The sequence below is a fragment of the Lycorma delicatula genome, chromosome 11, assembly GCF_047948215.1.
Source record: "Lycorma delicatula isolate Av1 chromosome 11, ASM4794821v1, whole genome shotgun sequence".
NCBI classification, from domain to species: Eukaryota; Metazoa; Arthropoda; class Insecta; order Hemiptera; family Fulgoridae; genus Lycorma; species Lycorma delicatula.
Genome location: NC_134465.1, coordinates 5,268,414 through 5,289,369, shown reverse-complemented (window position 1 = coordinate 5,289,369; position 20,956 = coordinate 5,268,414).

Here is a 20,956-nt window from a genome sequence, read left to right as displayed (position 1 = left end):
CTTAGGATAAAACTTGATCAATAATTTATTTGGAATTGAACTCTAATACGATCTTAGGAGATTTTCTGTCCAAACCTTTGCTTAAATATGAGGGCTTTCACTAATTCATTTACTTATTCATATAGATTTAGTGAATATTGTTGCAGTTTAATAACTCAATACTTATTTTATGACCATATGCTTTTTTCTTTGGATACTATGTCAAAATCTCTTTTGTACACTGTTTTATACGATACATCCTGTTCTTTGCCTATCATGATTTACGGGATCAGCTCAAATTCAGTCTGTATCATACTTCTTTATTGTAAAGAAAATATTTGTTGATTACGTTCCATTACTTCAACAAAATATCTGGTGTTAATATATTATATCCTGTAAGACCATAATTGTATTTTTTATCAGTGTTTGCTTGTTTATTTAAGTATTGTTACATAAAATTTATCTGATTGTATGTTCAATTTTTATAACGTAGAACAAATCTTGGACAAATTATTTAACACTTTACTGCAGAATATCTACTCAGATCTATTTTAGTACCTAAGGTATTAGCTGTATTGTTTTCATTAGTATTCAACACATTTCACACATTTTTTGTTTATAATGTGCCCCTTAGACAATTACATTTATTAGTTATTTTCACTTAGTCAGGTACTCTTCTAATTTTTGGTATTTAGGAAATGTTTCTTTCGTTTAATTTATGCTTTAAAGGGAATTGACATTTAGCACTTAAAGGAATGTTGAATAAGTCTGTGCAAAGTCAAGAGACTTTTAGTTTCCCACATCTACACTACCACATGTAGCAAGTTTCAGTCACACATTCATAATTCTGTTGTTGGCAGTCATTTGAGTCAATCATATATTGTGATGGGTGAAAAATCACTAATTCTTGATTTCATTACACAGAATTTCTGTCATACAAAGAGAATTTTGCATTGTACTAAGTGGTGAGACCACCATTCTAAGACATACTAAACACTCTGAAGTTTTCTACTACTTCACATTTCATTCATTTTTGGGTCACAACTTCTTGAGGTTAGATGATAAATTAGATGATAAAATGCTATCAGATTATGCAAAAACTAAGCAGCATACGAAACATGGCCCACTAAGTATTTATTGGCTCATTATTCCAGCTTACCAGTGGAAGATTTGGCACCCTACCTTCAATTAAATGTTCATCTTAACAGGATCAATTGTAAATCAAACAGTTGAACTGTAAGTTCTTTTGTTAGATCTTTTTATATTACTGATGCTGATGTACTGTATTATCACTTTATTCTCCCATTTTCCTTCATCCCTGAGACCTATTAACTTATTTCGAGTTAAATTCTTATGCTATACACCCTAACCTTAATTTTTTGGACAATTAATTTGTTTATGTTCAGTACTGAAACATCCTTAACTTTAATGGTGTCACTACCATATAATCTGAAAATTTTGTGGTATTTAATTATTTAAACTGCTGTGTAAACCAGTGTGGTTGTAAATTTACAACCAGTAGTTGTACAGATATGCTAAAAATTAATTTTCATCAATAAACATCTGTATAAAGGTTTTTTAATAAGATTTTATTGTTAAAAAATTATTGTTATTTGTATTTTTATATAATGAATTCATTTTTATTATGATAATACTCATGTTTGGATAATGGTTAATTTTTTTGTTTTCTTTTTCTCTGGGGAGTTGAAAGCCTAACTTATCTTTATCATAGGAAACTTCGCAAAATCTATTTATGCCCATGGAAACAATAATGCTGAAAAAGTGATCAAGGCTAAGGAAGAGTAATATGTACTGAGAAAAGACTATCTAACCATCAGATTAGATCAGGATTAACATCATGTCCAAAGCCCTAGATGGTTAGCTTAACTATCATTCTAGACAAGGATTATCTCTGGATATTATCACTGGGTTAAGCAATATATTGCTGGCCAATTATTATTTAACCTTCAATTAAAGCCATTTGTATATGTAATGTGTTTGCATATTAGAGTTAATGCAAATTATGTTGATTCACAACAGAGAGAAGTATTTTCTACTTCATTATATGTTGCAATCTTTCTTGTGGGTAGATACATTCAAAGCATCTGAGGTTTTAAAAGTTCCAAACAAAGTTGCTTTATCTAAAAGTAATGATGTTAACTATATGTACAGCGGATCCCATTGAAAATATAGACACTCTGTACTACTATTGCCTTAATTTCCCTCAAAAGCACCAATAATACTTGCTGGATAAAACCACCAAACAGCTATTAACTAGATGATTTGTGTTAAAACATTCCAACAATGATGTTTGATAGAAGGCAACATCTGGAAGGTCGCTTAGGGCAGTTTCACTTAATCATCATACTGACCTGAATTTGTGAGTCGTTAGTTGCAGATAGAAAATATCCCGTTGGTGACAAAAGACTCACAAAATGAATTAAACACAGTACTCTTTTCTTATAATAAAATAAGGTATACCCTGAATAATTCTCAATACACTTCTCCTAGAAATGAAAATATCAGGCTCAGTAATGTTATTATCTCTCCCAGATAGTGCACTATGACATCTTTTGTGTATCTATAGTAAAATTTTCTCTGATCATTGTTTCCAGATTCTTGGTCAGGGGCACTGGTTATCCCCATACTAAAACCTGATAAGGATAAATCATGCCCAACAAGTTATTGTCCGGTACCTTGTGTAAGGTGATGGAATGAATGGTAAACTGTCATCTTGTGTAATACTTGAGAGAAACTCCCTGATTGCCCCATAAAAATTTGGTTTTTATCAGGGTAGATTATCTATTGCTCACGTAATTGCCCTGGAAGGTAGAAGTTAGAAGTTAGAAGGCAGAAGGTAGAAGTAGAAAGGCACCTGTAAGGTGCCTTTCTACTTCGCCAGCACCTGGTTGCTGTATTTTTCGACTTACAAAAGGCATATGAGATGGTGGAGAGGAATCCTAAATACACATCATGGATGGGGTGTACAAGGTAATCTGGCTTTATCAGGGGTTATCTCAACAGTCGATCCTTCCCAGTTCGATTTGGAATGATGGTATCTGAAGGTTTCACACTGGAAAATTAAGTGCCTCAAGGAGGTGTCCAAAGTGTTACAATGTTTGCCGTACCCATAAATAATGCAACAAACTGCGTGTGAAAACCGGTTATGTGTTGTTTATTTGTAGATGATTTTTCTACTTACATAGCATGTAAAATGTTAACTACTGGTGAGAGATAGCTTCAAAACATAATAACCCGCTTAGAATCATGATATAAATCTACTGGATTCACATTTTCTTCAGAAAAAATGAAGCGCATTTGATTTTCCCAGTTGAGGGGGCATGAATGCCCTCAACTGAATTTACATACTGAACCAGTTGAGGCATGAATGCAGATTAGATTTCTAGGATTGTGGTTAGACTAATGTGGGTAACACATTTGAAGGAGCTGAAGGTAAAATGTCTAAAAATTTTAGACATGCTGAGGGTTCTATCTAATACCCATTGAGCAGCTGATCATATATGCATGTTGCGCTTCTACCGAGCTCTAGTCATTTCCAATTAGACTACGACTGCATTGCTTATTTGTTGGCGTAGGCTACCGCACTAAAAATGCTTGATGCAGTCCATCATTCATTCATCCGTCTGGCCATGGGTGCTTTTCGCTCAAGCCCCGTGGTAAGTCTGCTGATGGACGGTAGTGAGCCATCTCTTTGTAACAGATGGATGCATCCTCCTACATGGCTCACATTAAAGCACAACCAACTCATCCAACCTTTGATGTGGTATTCTCAAACCAACATGCTAATCGATACCAGGAACAGCCAAGATCTACTGCTCCGCCAGGCATCAGCTCTGATTGCCTTTTCTCAGCTCTAAATATACAATTACTTCCAGTCCTTACTATTGCTCTATGTTATTTATTACCCTCCTTGGCAACCTTCTCTCATTAATTACTACTTTTATCTTTGTCAGTACAATAAAAAGAACACACATCTGGTTATCTTACAAAACGAATTTTATGATATTATAAATAGCATGGATCCTGATATTCCATTTTATACAGATGCTCTAGAAACATTAATTCTGTTGGTTGTGGTTTTGTGGTTGCCTTTCCAGCATAACCAGTATTTTTGTTGCAAAATTTTATGCCATTAATAAGGCTTTACATTTGGTTAGTCCAAAATTTTGACAAGTTCTTGTTTGCTAAGATTCCATGAGTGCCATACAGGCAATTACTGATATATACACCCTGTTGTTTGTGAGATTAAGTTCATTTCACAAATGACTAGATATAACACAGACACAACAGTGAACTTCTGCTGGATCCCCAGCCATACAGGAATTTCAGGCAATGAGCGTCCAGATAGTGCAGCAAAAGAGGTTTGTTTTCAGCCTCATTTTATCAGTTACATTGCTTCTTACAATATTATCTGTTTCCTGAAGAGGGTAGATCATGATGAGTGGCAAAGAGAATGGGGGATGCTACGATGAACAATAAACTTCACTCAATTAAGGACTTTGTTTCAGTGTGGAGCTCCTCATGCAGAAATAACTATTGAGAGGAGGTTATTATCTGCCATTTGGAAATGGGGCACACTAGGCTCACTCATGGATGTCTGATGATTCAAACAGATGCACCAGTTTGTGCTTGTTGTGACTGCCAACTAACAGTACACCACATCCTTGTGGATTGTATCTGTTATGCAGCATCATGTCACAAATTTAAACTAGGGGCTAACATGCAAACTATTCTAGGGGATAATGAAATTAAGTTGTCTTATATTTTATGATTCCTTGGGGTCGTTCGTTTATATTCAAATATTTGAATTTCTGTGTTTCAGCTATTTATGCCATTTGCTGTAAAGCAGATGGTAATTTTATTATCTTAATTTTATATAGCATGATTTATATGTGTTTTTATTTTAATCTTAGCATATGCTACAGATTTTTTCATTTTAAAATGTATTTTAATTGTTTTTAAAAGATGTTTTTTTTTTTTTAACATATACATATCCTCTTTGGGCAATGATAATTCCAAAGTGTTTTTCACCCAGAAAAAAATGAAAGAAATTGATAGTCATCAGAATTAATGAATGTTTACAAAAATGGAAAAGGAAGAATAATTGTGGGTACCCATTTAGAGATGTTCTCCCAGCAGAGAATATGAACATTGATGATCTCAGCAATGATAATGATGTCAATGCTTTTAAGCTCAAAATTATGGCAATTGATGATGGAAGGTCACTGGGTTTTCATATGTATTTAAAAATAAAGGAGAAATGAGAGATAGTATGTAACTTGTGTTGGAAACATGGAATTGGTAAACCTTATGAAATTATTTGATAGGAGTTAGAAGCAGAAACAAAAATACTTTGTGATGAATAGCTACATACCAGCCATTGTCTGAAATAGGTATATTCACTAGATGATAAATCAATTGTAGTTCTTTATTCATTCAGCTACATTCATTCGCTGTTGTGTATCAATAGTCTGTTAGACCAAAATTAGGCATTGTGATCACCTGCAAGGATCAACACCACATCATTTTCCTTATTTTGAGAAAGAATGTTGTAAGTACCATAACAAAATAATGTTATTTTTTTAGCATGCTTCCTTGTTTTTTTTTTTGTCATTAGCATTTGTTTTTATGGAATAAATTTCAAATGTGTCCCATTCTCTATGAATTGTATGAATTGTAGCTGTGGAAATACCTTCTACATAAAGTTTAAAATTTTAGATCTATTTGAAATAGTTGGGTAAATTCAAACTTTGGAACATGCTGTTGTGGATTTTATTTGTCATAGTTAGATGACGTTAGCACTTTTGGAATCAGAGATAAAAAAAAAGTTTTTTTTTGGATTTGCCTAAAATACCTCTCAAATAAACTATGTAAGAATTTTAAGGAAACAAACATAAAACTAAGCAGATTAAATATTTTATATAATTTTTTTGAAATTTAATCATCTATTTTTGTGATATTTATTCTCAAATTCTACTTCACAAAATATTTAATCAAAAAGTACTCTAGGGTTTTAAAAGATATAACTGCATAAAAAATTTCTACGTAATTTGATTAAGTGTAAAAAAAATTCATGACAAATTGTAAGAAAAAATTTTTACTGGTAACTAATAGATGAAAGGAAAATTTGGCTAATGGATAAGATGATAAAATGCACATCTTACAACCTGTTAGTATCACTATAAGGTCTAAAGGAATAGCAGCAACCTGAAAACTGGAGGATGTGTAATAGGTTAAAATGCCAACAGCTAAAATAATTTTTAATAAGCTGGTATCTTTAAATCGCTAGTTAAATATTGTTGATGTAATTTTTTGATGTTTAATTCACCACATAAGTCCCCATGTTTGTGGATTGGAATACGATATAAAGGTATTTGTAATATATGAGAAATGTGCTTTCAGTCAGCAGTGCCTGACTGGAATTTGGACCACCAACCTTCTAAATGAAAGATAAAGACATTTTCATCTCACCAGGGAGGATGCTGTTTTTACCTCATATCATTAATCCATTTTTTTCTTTTGTCTTCAGTCATTTGACTAGTTTGATGCAGCTCTCCAAGATTCCTTATCTAGTGCTTGTAGTTTCATTTCGGTATACTCCCTACATCCTACATCCCTAACAGTTTGTTTTACATATTCCAAATGTTGCCTGACTATACAATTATTTCCTTCAACCTGTCCCTCCAATATTAAAGTGACTATTCCAGGATGCCTTAATATGTGGCCTATAATTCTGTCTCTTCTTTTAGCTATATTTTTCCAAATGCTTCTTTCTTCATCTATTTGCCGCAACACTTCTTCATTTGTCACTTTATTCACCTGTCTGATTTTTAACATTCTCCTATAACACCGCATTTCAAAAGCTTCTAATCTTTTCTTCTCAGGTACTCCGATCGTCCAAGTTTCACTTCCATATAAAGCGACGCTCCAAACATATACTTTCAAAAATCTTTTCCTGACGTTTAAATTAATTTTTTATGTAAACAAATTGTATTTCAGACTGAAGGCTCGTTTCGCCTGTGCTATTCGGCATTTTATATCGCTCCTGCTTCGTCCATGTTTAGTAATTCTACTTCCCAAATAACAAAATTCTTCTACCTCTATAATCTTTTCTCCTCCTATTTTCACATTCAGTGGTCCATCTTTGTTATTTCTACTACATTTCATTACTTTCGTTTTGTTCTTGTTTATTTTCATGCGGTAGTTCTTGCGTAGGACTTCATCCATGCCATTCATTGTTCCTTCTAAATCCCTTTTACTCTCAGCTAGAATTACTATATCAATTTAATGCATTAATCCACATTTATCCATTAATTACTGTAATAACATATAAATTAATAATATTTAAAATTTATAGAATAATAAAAAAAAATACCTTCTCAAAGGTACACAAGTATACCTGAGAAGAAGTGGAGTTGTATTCCGTTAACAAATCAGTTTGTATGGATATAATTACATATGAAAAGTTTTATTATTGTAAAATTAATGAATTAAGTATTACTGTGGACTACAATGGTTTAATAATTTTATTTATAATTTAGTAAATAATTTATTAATACCTTAGTATTCATATTAAATATTATTTTATTTTATATAATCATGTCTTTATTTACTTTTTTCTTCATTTAGCTATTATAATATGCTGATCTCTGAGGAACAAACCTAAGAAATAGTTACATTTTTTTCATGCTGATTTAAATAGTTATTGTTTTATTTATCCTAGTTGTAAAGATTGCTGTTATATCATTTCATAATACCAGAAGTATCCCCCCTAACTTCTACTCTCTTCACAACTGGGTTGGCATTATTACAATGCTTATATCTATTACACAGGTTATATTTTTTAAATAAATAATTTATCATTATTTTGATTGTAAATTTTAAGAAAGTGCTAATTTTTTTTGTCTAATTAATTCTCAAATTAATTTTTTATATAAAAATTGTAGACAGTTTGTACAGAACAAAAACTTATGTGATTTTGGTTGTATAAAAATGAAATTCAATCTAGTTTATTCACTGGTTCATCTTTATCATTGTATTTGCTGCATTATTGAATTTTAACACAAAAAAAGGTTGTAGAACTGCTTTATAAGTGGATACATAATACTTAGAAAAGTAGACAAATGTATGGACCCATACTTTTGTGAACTATACTTTTTAAATTAAACACATACATAACAATATCATAACATTGATCAAAACTATGCTTTTTAAATGGTAGTTGTCTTAAAAGAATTTGCAAGCTTGTTGTATTAGAATAGTGCAAGGTAGCTACAAAAAATTCCCAGAATGTTTATTTTATACAATATATTTAATTAATTTTATGCATTTTTCTTTTGATGAGCTAAGGTATGCCTTGAACAATTTCTGTGACACTTCCCCTGGAAATGATAATATCAGGCTTTGTACATTATCTCGCCTCCAATACTGCATTATGACACTTTTGTCTAACAGTAAAATATTTTCTCACCAGGTTTTCCAGATTCTTAAATCAGAAACATCAGTAATTCCCATAATGAAATTTGATAAAGGTAAATCATGCCTTTCAAGTTATCGCCCTATCTCCTTGTCACCTCCTTGCCCTAGCATGGTACCTTGAGAGAAATGCCTTATTTGCTCCCTGAGCAATATGACTTCCACCAAGGTAGATTATCTATTGATCATGTAGTTGCCCTGGAATCCAAAACGCCTTCCTACTTCGCCAATGCCTGAGTGTTATATTTTCCTATATGCAAAAGACATACGACACAATCTGGAGGAGAGAAATCCCAAATGTACTGCAAGATTGGAATAAAGAAGGGAATCTCCTTACATTCATCAAAGGTTTCCTCAATAAACGCTTCTTTTGAGTTCAGATTGGAGTGACGGAATCTGACAATTTCACACCAGAAAATAGAATACTGCAGAGAAGTGTCCTAAGTGGTACTTTGTTTGCCATAGCTATAGATGCTGTTGTAATGTATTCATTATTTATAAATGATTTTTCAATTTATATTACTTGTAGAACTTAAGCTTTTGTCAAGAGGCTGCTCCAAAACACAATAACCTGCTTGAAATTGTGAGTGTAAAACGACTATTTTCACATTTTCCCTGGAGAAAACAAAATGCACTTGATTTTCCTGGTTGAGAGAACATATTGACCTTCAACTGTTTTTTTTATGGTGAACCAGTTGAACCATGCATGCAGGTTAGGTTTTTAGGATTCTCATTTGACCAACAACCAACCGATATGGGTAACACATTTAAAGGAGCTGAAAGTAAAATGTTAAAAAATGCTAGACATGCTGAGAGTTCTATCTAATAGTCGTTGGGGAGTTGATCAAGTATGAATATTGCGCTTCTACTGAGCTCTGATCCATTCCTGCTTAGACTACAGCTGCATGGCTTATTAGTCCACATGGACCACCACTTTAAGAATGCTCAATATAGTCCATCATTCATTTGTCTGCCTTGCTGCAGGTGTGTTTCATTCAAGCTCCTTAGTAAGTCTACTAGTGGAAGGGTGGTTAGCCATCTCTTTGCTATAGATGAAACCAAATGATCTGCTCCTATTTAGTTCGCATTAAAGCACAACCAAATCACCTGACCTTTAACACAATGTTCTCCAAGCAGCATCTTAATTGATATCGAGGCCTAGATCTGCTAGGCATCAGAGCTAATGCCTTTTCTTATCTCTAAATAAACAATTACCTCCAGTGGTTATGGTTACTCAATGTTATTAACCTCATTGACAGTCCTTGACATCTCTAGCAAATTACTGCTTTATAGTCTTTGTCAGTATCATAAAAAACACACAAATCCAGTTATTTTGCAAGAAAGATTTTATAATATTGTAAATATCATGAATCCTGATGCTATTGTTTATACAGATGGCTCCAAACACAATAATTCTGTTGGTTGTGCTTTTGTAGTTGGCAATAAAACATAAATATTTTTTGGCCTTCCCAGCATCCCCAGTGTTTTCATCGCAGAGCTGTGTGCAATTAATAAAGCCTTAAATATACTTAGCCCAACAAATCAGACACCTTCTCTTTTTCTGTTTAGCCTCTGGAATCACCGTAAGGTATTACTTCAGAGGATGAATGAGGATGATAGGTATGAATGTGAATGAAGTGTAGTCTTGTACAGTCTCAGGGAACTAACACTCTGTATTCAAACTGTATACATTGAAAAATTTTATAACATATTTACTTTAAAGTAATTAACTAGTGCAGGTACCCTTTTTTAAACCCACAATTAGAAACTTCTGTCAGATGTTACATCATGTTGATATTGATATTATCAGCATTTTGGTATCATTTTTCTTTCAAAGCGGTTTCAAGTCAGGAAAGTTGTATAACTCAGTTTGTGCTAAATTAGGAGATATGGCTGATGCTCCAGCTATCTACATTGTGCCATACAAAATATATCTTGAATAGTGTGGATCAAAGTGCTCTAAACATTTTTGCAATAATAACATTTTTTTATGAACTCCAAAGGCAAAATTATGCCTTTTAGTATATAATCTTTCTAATTTATTCATTTATAATCTGTGTAAGCATATACTGAAATGATCAGTTATAGTTTTTTATTAGCTAATATAAGTTTTAAGATATGTTAATAATTATAAAAAAGTTAACTTCAAAAAAATTATATCAATTTAAAAACTGCTCTAAAAAGTAATACTTATTATTTTTTTTAAATTTTGACTGTAATATCTTAAATTCTCATATTTATGAAATTAAAGTGACATTGAAAAAAAATATTTACACCTAAAGTTCTGTTTTATTGTGTTGTATATTTAGTTTAGAATCTGGTTAAGCTATTAATATACATATAATTAGAAACTGTGCAATAACCTGATACAATCTAACTATATTTAAAAATAGAGATGGCATTGATATGAATGATGTCATGAGTTGACCGCGTGTTTATTATACTGTGCTAAATATTATTAATTTAGGTCATTTATGATTTATTTATTTCCTATAAAAAATAAATAGCAATTTCTTTAATTATTGATCTATTTTTTTTTTTTTTTTATTATTAACTTACATTATTAGCCATTACTAAGTTATTTGTTATAATACTGTTAGATTGTTAACGATGTTTTTTATCATCTTTTAAACTATTCCCTTATTATGTAATAAATAATAAATTATATTATAAACATTTTTTATATAAAATTATCTTGATTTTAGTTTTAATTGTTTAATTTACCAAATAGTTGAAAAACAATCTTTTAAAGCATTAAATAGAAATGTTTTATTTTATACATATTTCTTAGTTGGGTATCATAAATACATTGTTGGTATAAATAAATGTAAAAAACCTGTTATGAGTCCCAATGAAAAAACGTGCCAGGCTTATTTTATAGCAAGTAGTATGCAAAGTATTTTCTCCTTGAATTTATCACTACTCTGAATATATCTTTGCACAACTGTATATTATCCTTCCAAAAGTATAATTTATATTCATTTCTACCATACTAATGATATCTCAATTTTTGTCATCCGCATAAACTGGATAGTTAATGAACCTCATTATCATCAGAAAAAGTGACTCTAGTCCTCTAGTATTTCTGATGCTTTGAGTCACAGACATGATATATATATATATATAAAGCATGGCAACCACCCATTAATAAGTTCAACAATTAAACTTTGAATAATGAAATTTAGCAAATGTTCCTTTTTTGAAGTTTTTTTTTTGTATGAAACAACCTTTGCGTCTCAGGTCCCCCAAAGGTGCAATTCAAACATTTTAAATGGAAAGGGAAGGGTTTTGACAAATCTTCTTTTTTTTTTAAGTATTCTTTTAATAAAGTTGTAAGTTAACACATATTCGCAGAAGAAACTAATGTTGAATGCTGTACAATTCAACACCCATTCTAAAATTGATGTTGATGATAATAATTTATAGATCTCCTTCATGTTCTTTTAAAACATTTTTGCATAAACTACTGGAAACATTTTATAATTTTTAATAAATTCAGTGTCAGAATTTGAGAAAATTTTAACGTTAATTTTCTAGACAATTCTAGCCTTTTGATAAATTAACTCAGTTTGAGTTAGCAGTACTAAATACGTATTATTATCTCACAGTCAACTAGAATTAAAAAGCATCTTGATTTTCAAGAGTCTTGGTACCTGAATTGAGAATATTTTTACAAATTATCTTTAGTTAATTTTTTATCTTTTTTGTACAGACCACAGCCTTTGTCAAATTGTTACAATAGCATCATTTATTAATAAAAACGTACACCAAAACAGTAATTAATTTATTGCTTTTGAAGGGATATTATTAAAAACAAGTTGGCTAAGTAATAATAATAAAATTACCTTTAATGAAAAATTTTATATATTTTTTTAATATTTTCCAGAAGAGCTTCTTTCTTTGTTGGTTTTTAATTACAATAAAATGCTAAAACAAGAGATAAATATTAAAAATTAAAAATCACGACTGATGAAAAAAAAAATTGCTCTTTAATATAGGTTAATTGTGAAGAGTGTATATGGGTGACAATTTCGTATAATTTTTTTTCAAATTGTTTAAATTTATTTATACGTATACATATTGAAATAGCCTATGATACTTCCAGTAACATAAGGATTCCAACGCGTGGTTGTACATCTAAATTGGTTCACCCATTGAGCTGCTACGGTGAAACAAACATACATACACATAGATATAAACAATAACAATTTCACACCTTTTTGGGCAGTCATGTAAAAACACATGGAAATACAAAAAAAAAATTGTAAAAATCTAAATAGAAATATCAAAATATAATTTATATGATAACTTTCAAAATTATTTTTAAATTTGTAAATGAATTAATGTTATTTGTAATGCTAAATGATTATACATATTATGATAATTTAATATCTGATTCAATCTAAAACCATGGAAATTATAAGAAGTGAATATGAATTTGGAAATAAAATAGGTCAGATAACTTTTCCAAAACAAACAAAAGGACTTAATCTGTTATCATATTCATGTAGCAAGGGGATTTAATAAATTCTTTAACATCCTATTCCAATTAACAATAATGTATTGATCCATTTCAAATAAACTCAATTGCTTTGAATAGTTTTGTTGAAAATCAGTATTTTTATTTCCCTTTGATATTCTGAAAGTTAGAACATGCATTTTACACAGAAAGAGTAAACATTCACTGGATATTAATCAAATTTCAACCTGTATTTTTTAAAAAAAGTCATAAATGCTATTATTGTCCATCTTACAAATCTTTCAAAAATGAAGTGTTTACTAGCCACCCAAGACTTCTGTTGTTATTATAACCCTGCTTAAAAAAGATTCACTACTTAATTTATAAAATTAAAGACCAATTTCATCATTATATTTTCTAAAATGTTTCAAAAAACTATGAAAAAAGGTATTTAAGACTTTTTGAAAAGCATAAAATTTTGACAAATTTTCAGCATGGTTTTATGAAAAAATAGTTTACAAAAACAATTGTTTCCCAGATTTGAGATGATCAACCTGATTTCATTTGAAAAATCAAACCACATTGTTTTTCTTTGAAGAGCCCTAATAAAATGTTAAATTTATCATGATTATTAAATATGTATTATGTTTAAGTTACATTCTTGCCTGAAGATTAATAAATAATGTTTCTTGGAGTTCGCCCAAAAAGGAAAGATTTCAAGGTAAAAAAATTGTGATCATTGTTTCAATCATTGTTTTCAATAAATGATTGTGATCATTGTTTTGTGCACATATGTATAAATTACGTAGATTGATATTTAGAAAATTAAAAAAAATATTAACTTATCCGTGATTTATATTTGTAAATGTGTAATCTTTACTAAAAAGAATAGTAATTCTTAAAAAATAACATTCATCTCGTATCAAAAAGACAACAGAATTTTTTTTGTGAACTCAAAACAGTCTTTGGCCTAAAAATAGAGCAATATAATTCTGTTTTTAATAAAATTACCAATCCATTTAAAAAAATATTTTACCAATTTACTTAAAATACAATTAAAAGATTTACTTTTACAACTAGAATATTATTCTGTCGATGAATTTTCAAATAATATTAATTAAAAATATTTTTACTTTATATCTTGGATTTTTCCATCTCATTCAATGTGTACATAAATATGTACTCATATAATTTTCATTAACTTTTTGAAATGTGAATTATTTTGTAGTTACTTTTAGTATTTAGTATTATAATTTATTTACCTTAATATTATTTCATGAGTGTATGTTTTAAATAATTAATATAAACTTCAGTCACATATATTGTTTTTACTTTATGATGGTCTGTTTTGTGATGCTGCTCTGATCAAGAATTTACCACAGTTTCCCTTGATTCATCCAGGCAGATTATAAAAATGTTCCTTTTTTTTAATCCACAGAGTAGCATATATATCCATTTTTGATATGATCTGTAAATGTATTATTTTTTTTTTATTTTGAAGTTTTAGTTGCATCGAATATTATGGCCATTAGCCGCTTTTTACACAAAAAAGAAAAAAATAATAATTCTTTCCCTCTCAGATAAAACACTAGTGACATAGCCAGAAGACTAGTCATATCATCTAGAAATACAGTAGTCAGAGGATATTAATACACCCAAAGTATCGCAGTGAATTCGGCATAAAAGTACGTACATCCATTCTATGAAATCCTACTTTTATTTTCTCCGAGCACTTAATTAATTGAAGGTCAGGGAGTGTGACACGGAGGGAACAACTTCTCCATTTTGTTGTATGTTCAGTAGTTGACACACAACAATTCCTTAGGCATGTAACTCTTCGACAATTTCCTGTTCAGTGTAGTTCAGTAAGTTCCTGCACGCAACAACACCCTTTGAGGTATTTAATGTACCATGCAGCGTGATCTCAATGTCTAGTACTCCAGTTTTCTTAGCCTTCAGTAACTGTGATAATTATTATCTAAATATCTAGTGAAGCTGGTCTCCCATCTTCACTAGACGAGGCTAAAGTGGATCACGTCATTAAGATCTTGTTCTCGGCCTACTCGGTTTGTGCCAAGTGAGACTTTGGCGACTTGAGCGTCTCACTCTTCTCAATGAAAGAGCTGGAGGAAGTCCTACTGTCACTGAAGGTCAGTAAAGCACCTGGTTCTGACAGTATGCCAGGTGAGATCCTCAAGTGTGTGGGGTGCTACAAGCCCTGTTTGCTTCTAGACATGTACAGTGCATGTCTGGAGGCTGGTACCTTCAGCACCAGATGAAATTCTGCGCGTCTTGTACTGATCCTTAAGGCAAAAGAAAAATCTGGAGTCGCTGTCCTTCTAGCTGATGCATTGATGGGTTCTACTAGTTGATGCCCATTGTGTATGCTTGACACAGCAGGGAAGGAATTGGAGAAGCTCTTAGAGACTGGTTGCAGCGATGAATTGGGCAGGAGGCCTGTACGGTTTTCAACAGGATCGGTTGACCCTACATCCACTCCTAGGTTGTTGAGACAGTGTGACAAGCAGAGGACAAAAATCATTTTTTGCGCCATGTGGTTCCTCTCATTACGTTGGACATAAAGAACACGTTAACAGTGTGGAGTGATATGCTTCGTGCCCTGGAGCATTCGTTCCATTGCCTCTATACCTCCTCAGAATGGCGGAAGCATACCTGAGGAGCAGCGCTCTTTCGAGACTGCAGCAGGCTGAAGTAGGACCCACATCGAGGGTGGCGCAGGAGTTGATCCTCAGCCCTGACCTCTGGAACGTCATCTGCGACGGCTTGCTAAGGCTTGGAGATGTCTGAAAAGTTGGTGTTGGCCTTGGTTCAGTACTCTGACAACGTTGCACTACTTGTTGCAGAATGCGACAGGTGAGGTCCCAGTACTCTGTTGATGGTGGTTTGGTAAGACTACCAGTGGGAGTCACAACACTCTGAGCGTAAATGCATTTCCACCTCCCTCCCAAAAAAAAAAAAGAAAAATTATTATTATTATTATTATATACTATCAGAATAAAGACATTTTTTGTAAATATTTTGGAGAACATTCAAAAACAAAAATTTTGATTTAAAAAACTGCTGACTAAAACAACCAAACCAAAAAGTACCTGCCAGACTGGAGTGGCAGCTTATAATTTTTTTCACGGCTAGTTTCAATTTGAGTTGTAGTCAGATAAAAAATTTTTGTTTTTTAGTACCATTTAAATTATGTCATGGCCCTATCCTTTTAATTTAAAAGTGTTGTATTTCTCCTCATCAGTGATTGAAGATGAGATAGTCTCGTTCCAAAAAATAGATTGTTTTGAAGTAAAAGCATTTGCCAAGTTTCAATTTAATATGTAACTGTTGATATTTATTCATGGTTTCCTGTACTTTATTTTCTTTCTCACTCTCTCTGTCTATATATATATATATATATATATATATATATAAAATATTTAATAGCAGATTGCATCCTAATAGCAGAATTTAATTATTTCATTAGAATTATTATATCACTGATTTTTTTTTTAGCTCTGTTAAGTACTTTTGGAGATCCCTATACAAATAAAAAGGACTCATTTTACTTCAATAACTGAAATAGTAAATATATACTTGTACTTGTATAGTTTTAATGATTTTTAGTTATTTTTTATAATAATAAGTTTTAAAGAAGCAGAAGTCTCTGAGAAAATTACTTTTCAAACCTAATGTAAAAGTAGTTGAGTATTAAAAATTAACATTAACTAAATAATATGTATATGTTAATTGCATAAACTACACATACTTATTCCACAGTTATAAGTAAGTAGTTAAAACTTGGTTATTCTCACATAAATTATTTGTTTTGGTCTACTAGTTTCATTCTTTCCCACAGAATAGTAATACACTGGATTCTGGTTTTACACAGTAGATACATTCCCCAGACCACTGTGTATAAAAAACCGTTAAAAAAATACACAAAATAAAAAAAAAAATCAAACTATAAGATATCAAAAAATAAAATTCATTTTTGTTTACCAAGTCAACATTTTATTTAAAATAATATCAAAAGTTTAAATATTGTAATAAAATTTATTTACTCTAATAAACAATAAGTGTACCCATTTATGCACATTTGGTATGAAACACATTCATTAGTTATCCAGGAGTGGTGTACTGTTTCGGACCAAATTTACATTTTAAACAAAAATTCAGTTATTCATCGCCGTGATTGTTTTTTGCGAGTTCCTTGTATGATTCTTGGTAACGAGCCATGCAAACAGTCAAATCTGATTGAAACTTTACAGCTTTTTGTACATTATGATCATTTGATAGAAAATAATTTCCAAGTTTATTAGACAATTGAAGGTCTTCCAGGCTTGTATTCACTGTCATTGGACCTCTTTCTTCATTACTACTTTCCTTCGAATTAATGTGATCCTCTATGTTAAAGTCGAGAACTTTCTCCTCATTAAGAGCTTTGTTAGCAGTCAATTCACCAACATCTTCAATCATAAGCTCTTCAAAACCTTCTCGACTAATTGCATGTGCCACAGTTGTAATATCTGAACTCGGTTTTAACTGGGCTAACATCGTTAGTTTTAACAAACTCTGGCCAAATTGGTCTCCAACATGCATTCAGAGTCTTTGGCTTTAATTCTGGAAACACCACACCAAATTTCACACAGTTCATAATTTACATTTTCTTTAATGTGTGAATGATTGTATATGTTTTGTCTTTATCAAGTTTATCTAGGACTACTGGTATGTTCTTTTGATGTAATAGTTTCTAAATGTCGCTATATTACTGTGATCTAGGCTGTTGTATTATGTAGCAAAAATAAAACTCTCACATTTGGGTATTCTAATACAGGATGCTCAGGTATATTATCTACAAGTAAAAGAATTTTAAATGAAAGACCTTTGTCCCCATCTACTTTCATGCTTCAGGAATAAAATGGTTATTGTATTAGACAGTAAATATACCTGCCATCATCTATGCTTTTTTCCGTTACGCTTAGTTGCAATGTCAGAGCATGAAAACAAAAGTTTTGGTCTCCTGATTTTTTTAATCTTGTTATTTCAAAATCATTATTTATTAAAAGAACATACAAAAACAGATTCTGTTGTATTGTGTATTTTGTAGCTGGAAATGTGATATTTTTTCTGTTTGGATTATGTTTTTTAAATCTTAACACCAGTAGGGCCAATGCATTACTAATAATTTTATTACAGTTAATTTTTTATAGGTGCTATTTATGTTATGTGTAAGAAGTAAAGTCAAAAAAAGTAGTTCAAAATATAAATATGTGTATATATAATAATACAGAATATATATATATATATATTCTGTATTTATGTAAAATTTTTAGCCTTAAATTGAAAATTCTCTTATTAATAAAAAGTAACATTTAAACATTAGAAAAGTACTGGATTCAGGGGTAAGATGTTAAATTGCATTGTTTAAAACCATGTTGATTTGTGCAAGCCTTGGAATGTCTCAAGCTGTAACATTCTAGAAATTGAATTATGTAAAGCTAGGTAAATACTAATGATCAAAAATATGTTCAATTAATTGGTTCCTAAAAATTACCTAAGTTAAGAATGCTGGTGTCGTTCATCATACGTTGTTGGCATTTTTTTTAGCAACTAATAACCATAGCAGTCAACTCCACTTAAACATCAAAAATTAAAACTAAGGAAAATAGAAAACTTAATGCATTACAAAAGTAGTCCATTCTCAGGTTTGATGGATAAAAAATTACAAATTTTCATTGCTGGTTTCTTTATACTATGAATGATATCCCACTTGCAAGCACATTTGTTTTATATCCTACTTATAGTGTTTGCAACTATGCTTGTTGCAAACAGTTAATTTGTTATCCAATCTTATAGCCTGTTTAGACTTTCAAGAAGAATGAAACAAAAGTGTTGTTCAATGTAATTACTACATTAAAACACTATAAGTGTTAGAGTTAAAAAACTCAGGTAATCATGGAGGTCAGTTTATTACACCACCATGAAATTTTGAAATATATTTATGATGATACTGAGGTAGGAGATCATGTAATGATGGAAATGAGATTATTCATCATTTTGGTGAACTCCAAGAAAACTTGGACAACAATTAAATTCTCTGTTAATAGATATCTATAATTATGGAATTATATACTGGTCAAACACTTCCAGGTAACTAAAACTAGTTAAGTTTACTCAGAAAAAATGAAATGAATGTAAATTTCCACTTATATATTTTATAGTATTCAAGTGTGTTATAATGTATTCCTTGTTTTTTATGAAGAAAATTACTATTGCTTATGATGAAATTGTTATTTACATCTATGAGATGGCTGATGATTTACATCTATTTGATGTTATTGGGTGTTGTTACATTACACAGACAACTTAAATTCTTTAAGTTGTCCGTGTAATGTGTGTTCTTTGGTTATTTAACAATTTTCATGTTATAAATAGTGTTATGTAAAAGTTTATTTCATTTTTTATTACAAATTCATAATTTCATGTATTTGTTATCTATATCTTAAATAGAAAACATTCAAAAATTGTTTCTCTTTCTGAGCATACCAGTATGATACAACAAAAGCTTCTGAGTATGGTATTGAATTAGGGTTGTGAATATTATTAAAACAATTTAAAGAAACTGGTTCCTTTTCACCTCGAAGAAAAAGCAAATGTGGCTGTAAAAGAAAATCTACTCCAACACAGATCAGTTGTTGGTGAAAAAAAGTAAACTTGATCCAAAGTTATTTGCTGTTAACTTAAATCAAGTATTAGCAGCTAGAAGAACAGAGTTATATGTAACAACTGCTAGATGCCAACTTATTGCAACTGAATGGAAAGCTCGTCGACCAGCTAAAAAGCAGCAGCTTTTAACCGCAGCAATATGCAAAAAAAAGGCTGTTGTGGGCCAAAGCATATGCTAACTGAACCAAAGAAAACTAGAAAAATTGTTTTATTTAAAAATGTTTTGGAGTTGTTTCGCATTTGAAGGCCTTTGTCCATTATTTTCAGTAGCTGGTATATTAAAAAGTGATGTGTATATCAATATTCTGAAGGAAAAATTGTGATTCAACTTCTAACAATTCCCACAAGGCAACGGAGAGTTCCAAAAAGATTGGCACCATGCTGTACTGCCAAAAAAGTGGGAAAATTTTTCAAAGACATTAAAGTGCTCCTGTGGCCAGCCAACTCCTTAGATTTAAAACCAATTAAAAATCTTTAGGCAATAGTCAAAACGCGACTCTCAAAAATGAATTATACCACAAAAAATGACTTCTTGAAAGCAGTAATATCAATATGGGTTCCTTCTGAAAAATAAAAAAAATCTGTAACACATTTGTTGTATTGATGCCAAATTGTGTACATGAAGTGATTAAGAATAAAGGAGTATATATATATATATATAAATTACATTCACAAATTGTAAAAGTATGATTTTTTTCTAAATAAAGTTACTTTTTATTAAATAACATCTATGTTCAGATTTTATATCTTTGATAGAAAAGCGCCGTGTTTATCCAATGAACATTGTGCAGCAAGAAAGTTCAGTTAAGTAATATGTTTGATTATAATAATTTTGTGCAAGATTGTTTGATATTTTTTTAATGTAGCCTGTTTTTATCAAGATTTTAAATCTACTACCTTATCTTAGTTTTTGTTTCTTTATGTTTGTATGATTTAGTTTTTGTTTTCATTTATCCCTTTTTTTTATTTTTATTTGTACAGTTGTAGGTCCTGTGTAATACCAGGTGAGTAACTTAAAACAAAATCAAGCTAAGTCAAATTGCAGTTATTTGAATGTCACCTTTAATGCTCCTGTACTAGCGCCCCTGTTGGTTTTGTTTGTTTCTACTATTGGTAATTGTAAACTCTTCTTGCTTCAGTGCAGCTATAATTTTATTCTACGCAGTTGTGTTTATGATTGCCTTATTTGATTGAGGAAAGGATTGCTGTAGTGGATGATTACGATTAATTTAATTGGATTAATTTAATTTAATGGATGATTTATGATTTATTTAAAAATAGCATACAACAGGG